Below are 17,233 nucleotides of genomic sequence, written 5' to 3'. Positions count from 1 at the left end.
CTCAAACCATCAAGCCAAAGGAAAGCTCCTAGAAATTCATGTAAGTTACAAATCTTACTTTTTCTTATTCTTTTAATGGTTTTCTAATTTTTTGTTATCTTTAAAATGATAATCTGATGCTATGCCTTGCTGGAAAGGCTTTCCCCCTCTCTCATTCTTAAATTCAGCCCTTCTTTATCTTAGTTAAGTAATTAAATTGTTTGAATTAAACTTTTCATATTGTTTCTCGTTTAAAAGTGGAATTCGATTAGTTTAGAATGCTTTAAACAAATTGGGGATAATTTTTAAGTAAATTAAGAATAGGAAAAATTGAAAAATGGTCAGCCATACAAAAGAGGTTATGGCGAAATTTTCTTAAATTTTGTGAAATAAGTATTACCTTTTATTATTCAAAAAGAGTAATCCCCATCGTTTGTGTATTCTAAAAGTGTTTCATTCTATGCATGGAAAAATGCAAAGTAGAAATATTTTTATTACAAAAGTGTTATTTCTATTATATTTAAATTCTATGCATAGAAGGTTGCATATTGATTATTTTTATTATTATGAAAGAGTGATTTTCATTAGATTTAAATTCTATGCATAGAAAGATGCATATTGATTTTTATGCATAAATAGATGCATAAAAGAATTTTTTTAATTATAAAAGTATTACTTTCATCATTATTGATTTTTATGCATAAAAGAATTTTTTTTAATTATAAAAGTGTTACTTTCATCAATATTGATTTTTATGCATAAAATGATGCATAAAAGAATTTTTTTATTATAAAAGTGTTACTTTCATCAATATTGAATTTTATGCATAAAACGATGCATAAAAGAATTTTTTTATTATAAAAGTGTTACTTTCATCAATATTGATTTTTATGCATAAATAGATGCATAAAAGAATTTTGTGTTACTTTCATCAAAATGGATTTTTATGCATAAATAGATGCGTAAAAGGATTTTCTTTTATATAAAAGTGTTATTTCCATAGAAGTTGGATTTTATGCATAAATAGATGCATACAAAATTTTTTTATATCAAAATGAGAGTTCTCTTTAATCATTGTTTAAATCCCATGAATATTGGTAAATGAATAAGTAAATACTCTGTGAAGGAAAATTCTACTGTTTCATATTCTCTAGGATAGTAATGAGAAAATTTAGATGATCTATCGAAGTCGAAATTTTAGATAAATGATTAATTTATTCCTCATAGGAATACGTGTTTAGTTTTGAATTCAGTTCAGCAAAATACTCAATGAATGAAATTCAGTAAAGTAGTAATTGAAATATTACCCTTCGAGAAAGATAGTTCAGGGAGAACCTTTCCATACTCGAACCCTGAATAAGACTATGACCTCCACTTGATCTCCTTCGTCAGTTTCAAGAAAAGACGATGTGACCAGCTCAGGAAAATTCAATCAAATCACCCACCGAATCTGAAATTAAATTGAGACCTTTGACTTTGATCTGAGGATCAAGATTACAAAATTCGAGAAATTTTGCTTGGGATTCCAGACCTGTGATCTAGAAGTCTTGGGATACGGAATTAAGATATACTCATTGTATTCAAAAGAAACTCAAAACTGCAAACTTGCATAGAAACCCTATTTTCCTAAAGGACTATCTTATGCCAGAATGCTGGAGGGAGAATTTGGTATATGTGTTTTTCTAAGGGAAGTTCGGTTGTAACAGCTGGCGAGGAGTGTTCAAAGGACGGCTCATGCGGCAAAAACCTGCCCAGGTCTTGACGAGCCTGGGTATGGTGTAAAAGGACGAAGCAGTCCCTGAGTGAAGTGCCAGGACACCTAAGGAGGATCCTAGAGGGTTTTGACCAGGCGATGCACGGGCTCACGATGCTTAGGACACCCATGCGTATGTCGTGGAAGATATATATATGTTTGATGGCGAGAAAATTATTGTAATCTGTTACTGGATCTCGTTTGCTGACCTGCTGGTCTCAACGGCGGAGAGTCCAGAGTAATACTGTTTTGTGAGAAACAAGGATTGAATGGAAATTTTGAGTTATGACATCTGTAAACCAATAATTGTTTTTCAATGGATTGTTTTAAAAGTTAAAGTTTAAAGAGGAGTGTGTGCGTATCTGTATTCTAAAGCAAAAGTTAAGAAAGGCATTTAATTATGGGTGGGTGAGTACTTGTTTGGTTCTACCAATTCCACTGGTTGGGCGGTGGCTAACCCATGGGCCGGATGGGGTTAGGCTGGAATTAGTAGAGTTTTAATAATAAAATTGATCAATAGGAATACGCTTAGAACTCGAATAGTTAAATAATAAACTGAAGACTTCTCAAATGAATAGATCAACAGCTGTGCCTAATTCAATTAGGAAAAAAGTGTTGATTCCTTCGAGTTAGTTTCCCTTCTATCTGGTTTATTCAGATGAAGGTTAGATCAGTCTTGACTTTGTTAGAAAATTTTGTTAAGAAATTCAAAATGGTGGAATTGTCTTCGTTTTCCGGGCATGGAAAATTCTCCCGGTTTCGGTTTCGGTTTTCGAAATGACCACCAGTTTCGTCTCGTGCCCGGACATTCGAGGGTGAGGCCCCGAGTGGGAAACCCTTCCCCGTGTATGAGGGAGCTGCTTCCGCCAGCTACCGGGAATCCGCGGTGCGCAGAGGGGGCAGTGGGATCCCACAGTTGGTATCAAAGCAGTGTTGTAAATTTACGTAACAACATCAGAAATTGCTTAAAATTTTAAAGTAAATCTAGGAAATAATATTTTCGCTTGTTAAAATTATGTTGATGAGCTTCAAAAATTGAAAACTCTTAAAATTTATAGATGGATACCCCGAATCTATTTGGCATTCCTGAACTCTCCGAGAGTCAGGATATGATAGCCTTTGCATTCGAGCACCTCATCAACTCTACTACGACCCGAGTAAGCAAAGTGAGACTTGCACGTCATTTTGAGAGTCTTTACTTTCCTGATCCTCTTGAGCGACATCGGTATATGTGGTTCTGTGGAGGACGATGTATTAATGTCAGTACCAGTCAGCGTCAGAGGCTCAGGCAAAATATTTCCTTAGCCATAATTCTGATAAGGCTAGGGCTTGTTCAGCATGTACAACTCTTTGATCATTCACCCAGGAACTTCAGAATTTCATGTCGAATTTTTAGGCTTCTTAGCCGCTTTATCCCTAGAAGTAGAATTAGAGCACCTCTTTATCCCTAGAAGTAGAATTACATCACCTCTTTCTATAATGAATCGTGTGTACCATGGCATGTCTCCTTCGCAGTTTCGCTTCTTTATGCAAATACGATTGAGGCAGTGATTTTGGGAGCCATGATGCTCTATGTATATATCGAAAACTTTTGATGATAAACGATGTTTTGCAAAAAAAAAAATCGAATTATTTTCATAATTGTGAATATGGTTAATAAAATTATCAGAGTAAATCTTGTTTCATGATGTATGATGAAATAATTATCTGTTTAAAGGATAAATCGCAAAAATTAAATAATCATAAATCTGTTGTCAAAGTTAAGTTGACAAAAATCTCGTTTTGTCAGAGTCATGAGGCAACGCGCGGCCTGTGCAAGGCAACCGGATCCTCTAACCGATAACGAAGAGTTAGATTCGGATGTTTGAAAAGCCCTGCACATATCCCAACCTGGTCCCTTCAAGGGTGAAGGGGAGCAGTTAGGTGAAGTAGTGGAAAAGTGGATTGAGGCAATGAAGGAATACTTTGATGTAACTGGCTACGATGGAGGAATACTTTGATGTAACTGGCTATAATGGAGGAATACTTTGATGTAACTGGCTACAATGAGAGAAGCAAGATGGCTCTCACCAGGTTAAAGATTGTGAAAACGGCCAGGGTCGCTTGGAGGAATCACTGCAAGACTAACCGTCTCGACCGGAATACCTAGACCTGGACCGATCTTAAAGATTACCTCAGAAAGAGGTTTTGTTCTCCGGGCTTCCTTGAAACTAAAATGAATGAGTTCTTGGAACTAAAGCCGGATAGCCGGACAATTGAAGAGTACCATCAAGCTTTTGCCCTTCTCCTCAAATATTTCCCACGCAATTGGATGAAGAGCAGCTGATGACCAGATTCATTCGAGGAATGAATGAGCCATTGGACACCTTAGTAAAGAATGCCAAACCTTTTTCAATGGTGGCCGAAGCAGTAAGAATGGCAAAGGACTTTGCCAAAGCCTTTGTTGTTAAGGTCCCGCCAAAGCCTGCACCCTCTAACTTTAAAAGATTCCAAACCCCCGAAAGTACTTCAAACTTTCTTCCCCCAAAGAGGCAGCAAGGCCCAATTCAGAATCATGATGCGGGAAGATTCAGAAGTGAAGGAAGACCCTTCCCCCAGAACACTTTCTCAGGAGCCCCACCTATTTCAAGGATTCATAGGGATGAGCTCAGAAGTGAGAACCGGTGTTTTGGATGTCAAGGTTTTGGTCACAAGCTGAAAGACTGCTCGACCCCTGCTATGTCAAGGGGACAGGGAAGTCAAGGACCGAGAGTGCAGAGACCAACCCCTTCCTATCAGTCAAATCAAGGCCCATGAGAACTCCAGCTCGGCCGTCTGCCTCTATCCATAGTAGCCTCAAAACTCCTTCCCAGAACTGGGGCAACCAAAGAGAAAGAGTTCCGCCTCCTCAGACTGCAGCAGCCAGAGCAGTCACAATAGCAGAAGTAGTGGAAGAAGAAAGAGGACAGATTTATGTAGCAATTGAGAACCAAGGGCCAAATCGCCAATTCTCCGTCATCCATACTCCAGCTGAGTATCAGGGTAAGCCTTTTAAGCTTTTGATTGATTCAGGTAGTACTCATTCTTTCATTTCCCCTGGATGCTTGCGTAAGCTAGTCCTAGATCAGAAATCAGGGAAACCTATGCAAGTCGAATTGGCAAGTGGGAAGATTCTTTTCACTCACCTTGAGATAGATCGTATTTAGTTCAATCTAGATGGGAATTTAACTGACTGTTAGTTCAGAGTTATACCTTTGGGACTTTTCGACGGGATCCTTAGAATGGATTGGCTCCACAAAAATCAAGCTGACATTCACTGTCATAATGGAACCATTTCCTTCCGTGACCTCCACGGGAATAAAGTTCAAAGAACCGGAATCTCAGGATTCCCAAGTCTGCAGTTAGTAAAGGCTTCTAAGTTACTAAAAGGACTTAGAAAGAAGCAGCGCATTTATGTTGTCAAAATGAATCCAGTAGACTCAAAGTTAAAAGCTAAAGAACCTGAATGGTTATGTGATTATGATGATTTATTCCCAGTAGAATTAACAGCGATGCCTCCAATTCGGGAAGTAGATCATGTGATAGAATTGACCCTTGGAGCGCAGCCTGTAGCCCTGCGCACGTATAAAATGCCAGTTCCTGAAGCCATCGAACTCAAGGAACAGCTTAGACAGCTGTTAGAACAAGGGTTTGTAAGACCCAGTGTTTCACCTTGGGGTGCGCCAGTTCTCTTTCAGAAAAAGAAAGATGGAACGCTAAGACTCTGTGTGGACTACAGAGGTCTCAATCAGCTGAATAAGTATCCTATTCCTAGAATTGATGAGATTTTGGATAGGCTAAGTGGAGCCCAGATCTTCACAAAGATAGATCTCAAATCAGGGTATTATCAGATCAAGATTAATGGACAAGATATCCCGAAGACAGCCATCAATACTCGGTATGGGCATTATGAATTCACTGTCATGTCGTTTGGATTAACAAATGCCCCAGCTACATTCAATCGCTTAATGCAGGACATTCTCAGAGAATACTTAGATGATTTTGTTCTTGTTTTCTTTGATGATATTCTGATTTACTCAAAGAATGCAGCTGACCATGAAGCTCATGTCAGAAGAGTTCTTGAGATCCTAAGGAAGCACCAACTCTTTGCAAAAAAGAGCAAATGCACTTTCTCTGCCGACCATGTTGAATACTTGGGCTTTCTGGTATCCAAAGATGGAATTTCTCCAGATTCCCCTAAAGTCCAAGCAGTTATAGATTGGCCTAAACCAAAGACAGTGAAAGACGTCAGAGGATTCTTGGGATTGACTGATTGGTGTAGAATTTTTATACCAAAGTATGCTCTCATAGCTTCCCCCCTGACTAATCTTCTCAAGAAGAATATTCCGTTTCAATGGTCTGCCAGGTGCCAGAGTGCTTTTGATAAGCTGAAGACCGCCTTGGTAACCAATCCCGTTTTGAAGTTGCCAGATTTCTCTCTACCCTTTGAGGTAGTAACTGATGCCAGTGGTTCTGCCCTGGGAGGTGCACTCATGCAGGAAGGTCATGCAGTGGCCTATGAATCGCGAAAACTCAAAACGCATGAGAGGAATTATTGCTGTCCATGACCTGGAACTACTTTCAGTAGTATATGCCCTGAAGTTGTGGAGACATTACCTACTGGGTCAAAGATTCACTTTGATGATAGATCATCAGAGCTTAAAGTGGACCTTCATTCAGAAGGATCTCAACATGCGCCAAAGAGGATGCAGACCCTGCAGGAATTTGATTTTGAAATCAAGTACCGCCCAAGCAAAGAAAATGTGGTAGCAGATGCCCTCAGTTGAAAAGCCTCCTTGCTTGCAATTACTGTAGTGTCAAATCCTTTGGTTATTGAAGCAAGAGAGAAGATCATGCAGGATAGATTCTTTGGCCCTATTGCTACCCTACTTATGCAGCAAAACTCCACAGGAGTTGAACCGAGTTCAAGGGTACAGCCTTCCCAATGACGAGGGAACTAAGGGTCAAATTTTGAATGAAGCCCATGATGACAGCCTTATTGCAGGACATCCATGTTTCATCAAAACCTACATGTCTGTGAAGAAAAGCTTCTTTTGGCAGCCTGGTCTAAAAAAGGATGTACTCAATCATGTACGTCAATGTCTGACTTGTTAGAAAGTCAAGGAGCCGAGAGAGTAAAAATGCCTGTGAAGTTACATCCATTAGACATCCCCCAGATGAAGTGGGAATGTATCATTATGGATTTCATTACTGGATTACTCTCAGTGCAATCAGGTTACAACTCCATCTTCGTGGTAGTTGATAGACTAACCAAAGTTGCCCATCTGATTCCAGTAAAAGAAACCTACATTGCAGTGGATGTGGCCAGAGTGTTCCTCAAAGAAATCTTCAGATTGCATGGCCTAGAATAGTAAGTGATCGAGATCCCAAGTTCACGTCAAGATTATGGACTGCATTTTTTGAAGCAGTAGGAACTTTCTTGGATCTCAGCACATCTTACCACCCCGAGACCGATGGTCAAACTGAAAGGGTGAACCAAGTAATCGAAGACATACTTCGGTCATGCTGTGGTGGCAGGGAACCCAAGAAGTGGCTAAGCTATCTGCACCTAGTCGAGTTCACCTACAATGCTTCTTATCACAGAAGTATTCGGATGAGCCCTTTCAAAGCTTTGTATGGACAAGATTGCTTAACTCCATTAACTTGGTCCGACCCATTGATTAGAGTCGAGATGTCCAGACAAATGCTTGATGACATGGAGCAGCAGATGCAGTCAATTCGCAAAGATATAAAAGCTGCCCAGGATAGACATAAGCAGTATGTAGATAAGAAGAGGTCAGACAGAAAATTCAAAGAAGCAGATATGGTCTTCATTCGAGTACGCCCCAAAGAAGTTCTCTTTCTCGTGGGAAATACAAGAAGTTATCCCCCAGATATTGTGGACCATATCTGATCACAAAGAAAGTAGGTGACTTAGCCTACGAGCTTCTTCTACCTCCTCATCTCAAAGTACATAATGTATTTCATGTCAGCCTTCTTAAAAAGTATATACTAAGCCCAAATCATGTGCTTGATGATGAAATCTTAACTTCTTCAACCCAAGGGCAGATGGAACTCCAACCTGAAGAAATCCTTGATATTCGAGAAAAGGTTCTCAGGAACAAAATTCTAAGAGAATTATTGGTTAAATGGAAGTTCTATCCTTTTGAAGATGCCACCTGGGAGAAAGAAGCCGAAATGTTGCGGGATTACCCCTAGTTTGCGAGATGAGGACATCTCACGTTTTTCAAGTGGGAGAGAATGTAAGATTCCTCCCCAGCCTCTCAAGATGTCTAGTGTCTTCCCCTGTAATCAAATGCCTCTTCAGATATATAAAAGATCTTGTTTCTACCTATTTTGACTTAGAGAGAGAAAATGTTCTAGAGAGAGGTTATTCAAATTTTAGATATTTTTGGATGGAAAATATCTCTTCTTATTAAAATAAATTCCCCCGAAACAGAAGTTCAAAAACATTTTCAGAAGCTGCATTAGAAATCAATTATAATCTGTTCAAAAGGCTTTATCCTCCTAGGGGTCCAGATTTTCTAAAAATTTTAAATTAAGGTTTTGAGGGACCAATCAGATTCATCCAAATGTGTGGAGAAGATAAATAGAAGAAAATCCCCCCCAAAAATGAGTAAATACTCACATAAGATGAAGAGTGGACTAAGGACCAAACGAAATACTAAAAAAATGAATTCTTGACACCTCAGATGTGGGGATTCCCCCTCATGAAGGAGGCGCCTATTTCACATGTGTGGTTGAGTTTTAAATTCCCAAAAATTGAGATATTTCATCTCTCCTCTCTCCTAATTCAAGTCTAGTTCCAAAAAGAAAGCTAAATTGACCCAAAAATGGTCAAAAATTGACCAAACTGATCTAGAAAATTCTAGAATCAGTTTGCTTGGTTAGAAGCTCACTTTTTCCTATAAATAAAAGCCACCCCTTTGTTGAAGCTTAATAGTGTTTTATGCACTGTTTCTCTACTCCTCTCGAGAGCCAAAACTGTGAATTTCTTAATAATTCATTAGTTTTTGACCATTCCCTCTTCTAAAGAATTGGTGGCCACTCTTGTTGCAAACAAGAGTAGATCCCTCAAACCATCAAGCCAAAGGAAAGCTCCCAGAAATTCATGTAAGTTAGAAATCCTACTTTTTCTTATTCTTTTAATGGTTTTCTAATTTTTTGTTATCTTTAAAATGATAATCTGATGCTATGCCTTGCTGGAAAGGCTTTCCCCCTCTCTCATTCTTAAATTCAGCCCTTCTTTATCCTAGTTAAGTAATCAAATTGTTTGAATTAAACTTTTCATATTGTTTCTCTTTTAAAAGTAAAATTTGATTAGTTTAGAATGCTTTAAACAAATTGGGGATAATTTTTAAGTAAATTAAGAATAGAAAAAATTAAAAAATGGTCAGCCATACAAAAGAGGTTATGGCAAAATTTTCTTAAATTTTGTTCTATAATTATTACCTTTTATTATTCAAAAAGAGTAATCCCCATCGTTTGTGTATTCTAAAAGTGTTATTTTCATTCTATGCATAGAAAAATGCATAGTAGAAATATTTTTATTACAAAAGTGTTATTTCTATTATATTTAAATTCTATGCATAGAAGGATGCATATTGATTATTTTTATTATTATAAAAGAGCGACTTTCATTAGATTTAAATTCTATGCATAGAAAGATGCATATTGATTTTTATGCATAAAAGAAATTTTTTAATTATAAAAGTATTACTCTCATCATTATTGATTTTTATGCATAAAATGATGCATAAAATAAATTTTTTTAATTATAAAAGTGTTACTCTCATCAATATTGATTTTTATGCATAAAATGATGCATAAAAGATTTTTTTTATTATAAAAGTGTTACTTTCATCAATATTGAATTTTATAAATAAAATGATGCATAAAAGAAATTTTTTATTATAAAAGTGTTACTTTTATCAATATCGATTTTTATGCATAAATAGATGCATTTAAGAATTTTTATTATAAAAGTGTTACTTTCATCAAAATGGATTTTTATGCATAAATAGATGCATAAAAGGATTTTCTTTTATATAAAAGTGTTATTTCCATAGAAGTTGGATTTTATGCATAAATAGATGCATACAAAATTTTTTTATATCAAAATGAGAGTTCTCTTTAATCATTGTTTAAATCCCATGAATATTGGTAAATGAATAAGTAAATACTCTGTGAAGGAAAATTCTACTGTTTCATATTCTCTAGGATAGTAATGAGAAAATTCAGATGATCTATCGAAGTCGAAATTTTAGATAAATGATTAATTTATTCCTCATAGGAATACGTGTTTAGTTTTGAATTCAATTAAGTAAAATACTCAATGAATGAAATTCAGTAAAGTAGTAATTGAAATATTACCCTTCGAGAAAGATAGTTCAGGGAGAACCTTTCCATACTTGAACCCTGAATAAGACTATGACCTCCACTTGATCTCCTTCGTCAGTTTCAAGAAAAGACGATGTGACCAGCTCAGGAAAATTCAATCAAATCACCCACCAAATCTGAAATTAAATTGAGACCTTTGACTTTGATCTGAGGATCAAGATTACAGAATTCGAGGAATTCTGCTTGGGATTCCAAACTTGTGATCTAGAAGTCTTGGGATACGGAATTAAGATATACTCATTGTATTCAAAAGAAACTCAAAACCGAAAACTTGCATAGAAACCCTGTTTTCCTAAAGGACTGTCTTACGCTAGAATGCTGGAGGAAGCATTTGGTATATGTGTTTTTCTAAGGGAAGCTCGGTTGCAACAGCTGGCGAGGAGTATTCAAAGGACGGCTCACGTGGCAAAAACCTGCCCAGGTCTTGACCAGCCTGGGTATGGTGTAAAATGGTGTGCTTCCGGTACGATGGGCGAGGGCTGACGAAGCGGTCCCTGAATGAAGTGCCAGGACACCTAAGGAGGATCCTGGAGGGTTTTGACTAGGCGATGCACGGGCTCGCGATGCTTAGGACACCCATGCATATGTCATGGAAGATATATATATGTTTGATGGTGGCGAGAAAATTATTGTAATCTGTTTACTGGATCTTGTTGACCTGCTGGTCTCAACCGGCGGAGAGTCCAGAGTGATACTGTTTTGTGAGAAACAAGGATTGAATGGAAATTTTGAGTTATGACATCTGTAAACCAATAATTATTTTTCAATGGATTGTTTTAAAAGTTAAAGTTTAAAGAGGAGTGTGTGCGTATCTGTATTCTAAAGCAAAAGTTAAGAAAGGCATTCAATTATGGGTGGGTGAGTACTTGTCTGGTTCTACCAATTCCACTGGTTGGGCGGTGGCTACTGGGCCGGATGGGGCTGGAATCAGTAGAGTTTTAATAATAAAATTGATCAATAGGAATACGCTTAGAACTCGAATAGTTAAATAATAAACTGAAGACTTCTCAAATGAATAGATCAACGGCTTTGCCTAATTCAATTAGGAAAAAAGCGTTGATTCCTTCAAGTTAAGTCTGTTTTAGTTTCCCTTCTATCTGGTTTATTCAGATGAAGGTTAGATCAGTCTTGACTTCGTTAGAAAAATTCGTTAAGAAATTCAAAATGGTGGAATCGTCCTCGTTTTCCGGGCATGGAAAATTCTCCCGGTTTCAGTTTTCGGAATGACCACCAGCTTAGTCTCATGCTCGGACATTCGAGGGCGATGCCCCGAGTGGGAAACCCTGCCCCGTGCATGAGGGAGCTGCTTCCACTACTGCCAGCTACTACCGGGAATCCGGTGCGTAGAGGGGGCAGTGGGATCCCACAAGTGCAGCATGAGGAGGAAGACATTGAAGAATTTCCTGAAGCGGGGCTAGAGGTTAGCCAGCCCTGAAGTACCTGTTGGTCTTGAAGTACCATCAAGCCACTAGGTTCCAACCAGCCTTGAACTACCAATTGTCCAAGTGGTACATGATTTGGAGGGTAATGGCATTGAAACCCTTAACAACATGGGATCTTGCACTTAGGCAAAGGTGGACTAGCTCCTAGAGTAGTTGATCTGCTGAGAATCCCTCATGAGAATATGACCATTACAAGGGTTCATGGTGAAGCATATCTGGACCATACCAACTCATTGATCATCACATCTGATCAATACATTGCAACTATGAGGGCTAAAAGTGCAAAGAAAACAGAGATTGAGAGAAGCAAAGAGGAGAGGAGGCGGCAAAAAGAGGAGAAAAGGAGAGCAACTGAAGCCACAAATTGGTTGAGGCAACAACAAAGAGTTGAAGGTCGCCAGGCAAAAGAACAAAGACAAGCTTGGGAGAGGCAACAAGCAATGTTTACAACACAACTTTGGTCAGTGTTATGGGAGGGAGCCCAAACCATCAGCACCCAAAATGTCTAGATGCACGTGCCCACTACTGCACATCGAATTGCTCGTGTAGCAAGGTTTTAAAATATTAGAGACAAGCCTTTAAGAAACAGGGATACCTAACTAGCACCCCTAGGTAGTGCAACAATTTGCAGTTATGGACTCACTATGTAATTAAGGTACGGTAGATAGTCTACAATTGGATGTAGGCAATTAAGGCAGGGTACACAATCTACACACCTATCTTTTTGTTGGAAGATTGCTCTCAGAGGTAGCATGTGAATTGTAAAAGTCTCCTTTTGGAGGATAGCTCACTGTTAGCATATGAATTGGAAACATCTTTTTTCGAAGATCTGGGTGAGTTTATTGTGTAAGTTAATTGATGCAATCAATAAGCTAACATCTTAAAGAAGAGGGAAATTAGGGCATGCATCTCTCTCTCTCTCTCTCTCTCTCTCTCTCTCTCTCTCTCTCTCTCTCGTATTAGCAGGTGTGTGCAGTAGGGGATTGAGAGGATAATCACTCATATGGAACATAGGGGCAATTCGATTAAGTACTTTATGAGAGCATTAAAATCACTAGGGCAATTGAATGCTCTCACCCAAACCATCAGTAGGGGAATGTATCTCTCTCTCTCTCTCTACCTCTCTCTCTCTCTCTCTCTCGTATTAGCATGCATCTCTCTCTCTCTCTCTCTCTCTCTCTCTCTCTCTCTCTCTCTCTCTCTCTCTCTCTCTCTCGTATTAGAAGGTGTGTGCAATAGAGGATTGAGAGGATAATCACTCATATGGAACATAGGGGCAATTCGATTAAGTACTTTATGAGAGCATTAAAATCACTAGGGCAATTGAATGCTCTCACCCAAACCATCAGTAGGGGAATGTATTAACTACTTTGTGAGAGCATTCAATTGCAGATGCAGACAATAATCAGGGCACACCTAGCGGCCAAAACGTATCCAAATAAAACCAATAGTTGGAGAAATTAGGACTTGCATATACCAAATGCATGTAGAGCTTACAAACGTTTTACTGCTGCTATTAGGGCTTGCATATAGCCCAATCAATGGCTTTGCTTATAGAGCTTGCAAACGTTTACTGCTATTGGGCTTGCATATAGCCCAATCAATGGCTTTGCTTACAGAGCAAGTACGTTTAACACAAAAACAAGAAATCAAGCCCAATCAATGGCTTTGCTTACAGAGCAAGTACGTTTAACACAAAAACAAGAAATCAAGCACTCATACGAAGTACATGATGCAGGACAAAATAGAAAGCAATCAACAAAAAGCTCAAAGAAATCAGGCCTGTATTAGCGCTGGTGAAGACCTCACCTCGTATGTTTCTACTCAAGACCTATTGCCATGACAATGGAAGGGCTTCTCTTGCTCGTTAGTGGGTTGTTTCTGCTCAGAGAGGGAGTATCGACGGGGCGGGTGGGTGCTTCACCCGGTTGCTGCTGGAGCAATGGTGAGAGAAGGAGAAGGACACGTGCCCTTTCAAAGGAACCCACATTTATGGTCTCCTATCGCACGATGGGGTGCCACGTACCCTCGTTTGCACATAAGGGCGCTCACTAAGGCCTTCTTGCACCCACCCACTTTCTTATACCATCATTCCGAAAAAAACTCCGGATCCTTTGCAAACGTCCAAGTTAAGGCCAATATTTTTGTTGGAGGCTTGTGAAGGCCTAGCGCTCCTGGTGCAGTAGTCAAATGGTTGAATGGCTGTAATATATGTGCGTGGGGGAGTGGGTTTCTATGTGGGCACAACACTGGCCCCTTTACCCTATTTCCCAGTTAATTTTCTCGCTCTCTCTCTCTCTCCATTGGAGTGTTGCTTCACCTGTTGCAATATGTGTGCGTGGGGGAGTGGGTTTCTATGTGGGCACAACACTGGCCCCTTTACCCTATTTCCCAGTTAATTTTCTCGCTCTCTCTCTCTCCATTGGAGTGTTGCTTCACCTGTTACCTTTTATGGAGTGTTGCTTCACCTGTTACCTTTCTCGCTCTCTCTCTCTCCATTGGAGTGTTGCTTCACCTGTTACCTTTTATGGATTTCTCTCAGCAAAAGATCAACCACCTTATATGTCTAGATCTCATAGGAGATAGTTGCACATGGATATCTCCACCAGAGCTCCCTATAAAACTCCACTTCTATAGAGAGAATTTATTGTGAGTCTCAAAGGATGGGTTTATCTCATGAGTCTTGAATACCTCCACAAGCACACATCACATGCTATGTAGATAGCCATTGGCCAACTCAAAGTCTCATCCCATCGCCTATGGATCATAGAGTAGAGGGTATTCCTGGGGGAGGCATAGGTATGCACAATATGTACAACCAAGGAGGTGGAGACACATGTTCAAATGCCCACCGTCTTTTCCAAGGTAGATTTGGCTTCCTCTTGCGAGTTATACCATGTGTGGACTAGAAATGCTTAGGTATGTACTTATTAGAGCTCCATCACTATCAAGAGGCCACGCTTAGAGATGGCACCCAGGTAGCCGAAACCAATGGGACGTATCTCAAACCTCCATTACAAACTTCTTCCGTTGCATCCACTTTCTACAAAGGAAACTAGCTCGTTCCACACGTCACACAAGTCCTCGACTACATACAAGATTGTGGTCCCCTTGCACTTAAAGTGACACTAGAGGTAGCGTGCAATCCCTTCTATAAGACACCCCTATCCTCAAAGGCTCTTCCTCAAAGGTTCTTCTTGCTATTGATTGCAGATCCAAGACATACTCCATGGACCTAGATAGGCCACATCATAAGTGGTGGACCATTACAGCTTTGCACTCTGTCATGGAGGACATAGTACCATTATTAGATACCATAGTAAAATGAGGCATCACAAATTCCTCATACTTATTGTCACAATGTATATTAGCCAAACAGCTACATATAATACTTTCTACATATATTCATATCACATGTAGCCAAAAAACATCTGTTTCTAATTTTCTTTTCTCCATCGACGATCAATATTCTCATGGAGACCTTGTTCTACTTTACTTTTTTATCTCATAGAACCTTAAGGTCTCTTTCTTTCTGGCTCTCTCTTGTTCTATATTTCCCCTCTATTCTCTCACTCAACTTTGAGCTTTTGTTCCATATCTCAAACAAGAAGCAGATCTCTCTCTCTCTCTCTCTCTCTCTCTCTCTCTCTTGCAAATGGAAGCAAGATAAGACATATAAAACCACATAAAGCATGGAAACATACATACCAAGAATACCATGAAAGCTCCAACACGTAGAGAGAGAGAGAGAGAGAGAGAGAGAGAGAGAGAGAGAGAGAGAGAGAGAGAGAGAAGCATTGGCTCAATTGGCCCCGCAATTGAGTGCCATGAATGGTCCCCTCAGTGGGTATTTATAGTTTTTATTAAGATAAATTTGGCAAAAGCCAGCTACAATGCTTTTTTCACCCAATTTAGGACTTTTGATACAAGAGGGTGTTCTCACATGAAGAGTGTGTGTATACAAATTGTGTGCACATAATAGTGCATGGCCATATATGAATATAGGGTGTCTACATAAATCATCATGGTTGAGAGTGTTCACATAAATGATTCTGCCGATTCCAACATTCTTCCTTGTTGAAAATGCAACTATCTTCAGTTGCATAAAGAGTCGGTCAAAACATTTCACTTGTGATGTATGACCTATACTCATAGATAAGTAAAACTAAAAAGTTGATTGTTAAATAAAAAGTAAAATTAGAATACATATTGCTTTAAAGAGATTCAATGGCCCATACACACTATGTACACACTAACTTTGCCAGTGATCGACTGTTTCCCACGAAACAACTCATAAATGCGTCGAGTTAGAGGTGATCAAGCTCCCTCGTGCATCATAATCCATCAATAATTCATCAATAATGCTAGCATTTCCATCATTCCCATTGCTTAAAAACCTCATGCAATTCCTCAACTCGGTGACCTTTGCACGGAATAAAGTCAACTGTAAAATATCATACCTTGTGCAATACCCCAATTCGATGACCTTTGCACGGAATAAATCCAATTGTATAATATTAAACCTCGTGCAATACCTCAATCCGGTGACCTTTGCATGGAATAAATCCAATTGTATAATATCAAACCTCGTGCAATACTTCAACTCGGTGACCTTTGCACGAAAAAAGTATAAATTCTAATCATGCGAGACCTCCATCAGTATCCTCACACACGAATGCATTGGTAACACCTCAATTGGTACCCTTACACAAATGCATCAAGAAATTTATGTGATACCTCAACTCGGTGACCTTCACACGCCTGCATTAGCCCTTACACTAAATGCAAGATTAAATGAAATTGTTTATGAGATAAGTCGATCAAGGCAAGGTGTGTGTGTCCCTAGCATGTTCTAGAATTGCAATGAAGTGAACACTTGTCCATATTGAAGAAATAATACCATAGAAAGGGAACTCATCTTGTTTGAAAGTCGAGTGTTAAGCCATGACATCGGATTCTATGATTTTTGTAGTGTTGCACGAATTTGATGAGGTAAAGGGAGTGAGGTAAGGAAGTGAAAGGTTTGAGAAGAAGCTTATAGGATAGGTGGGAGGAGTACGATGAGGATACACCTACAAAAGGATTAGAACCAAACAAACATGGCCTATATATATATATATATATATATATATATATATATATATAGATGTCTATATGTATGATATATGTGTAGATATATTTATATATATATATATATATATATATACATGTCTATATGTATGATATATGTGTAGATATATTTATATATATATATATATACTTATAAAATCGTAAACTCTAGCTAAATATACAATTTGGAGAGAAAAACTATGTGCATGTGCATCTCAATTACAAAGCTTCATACAAAAGAATATACAATATCTACATCAAAGTGTTGATTTGGGAGACTCGAAGATTCAAGTAGAATAAAGAAAAGCGCTCAAAGTATGATGCCTTGAAAAACTCATAAAATCCATATCAAGTATTAATAGATTAGTTCTTTAAAAAAAATAAAAAATTAGTGAATATACAAACTTTAAATGATTTGATGGAAACATACTTGCCACTGTAGTGTGATTCTCATTGCTCATGATGGATTGTTTGATAAAGCACACTAAAAAAAACTTATAATCTCAAAAGA

The sequence above is a fragment of the Cibotium barometz genome, chromosome 13, assembly GCF_041138505.1.
Source record: "Cibotium barometz isolate CiBa-2024 chromosome 13, ASM4113850v1, whole genome shotgun sequence".
In the NCBI taxonomy this organism is placed as follows: Eukaryota; Viridiplantae; Streptophyta; class Polypodiopsida; order Cyatheales; family Cibotiaceae; genus Cibotium; species Cibotium barometz.
Note: the sequence above shows the minus strand (reverse complement) of the source record.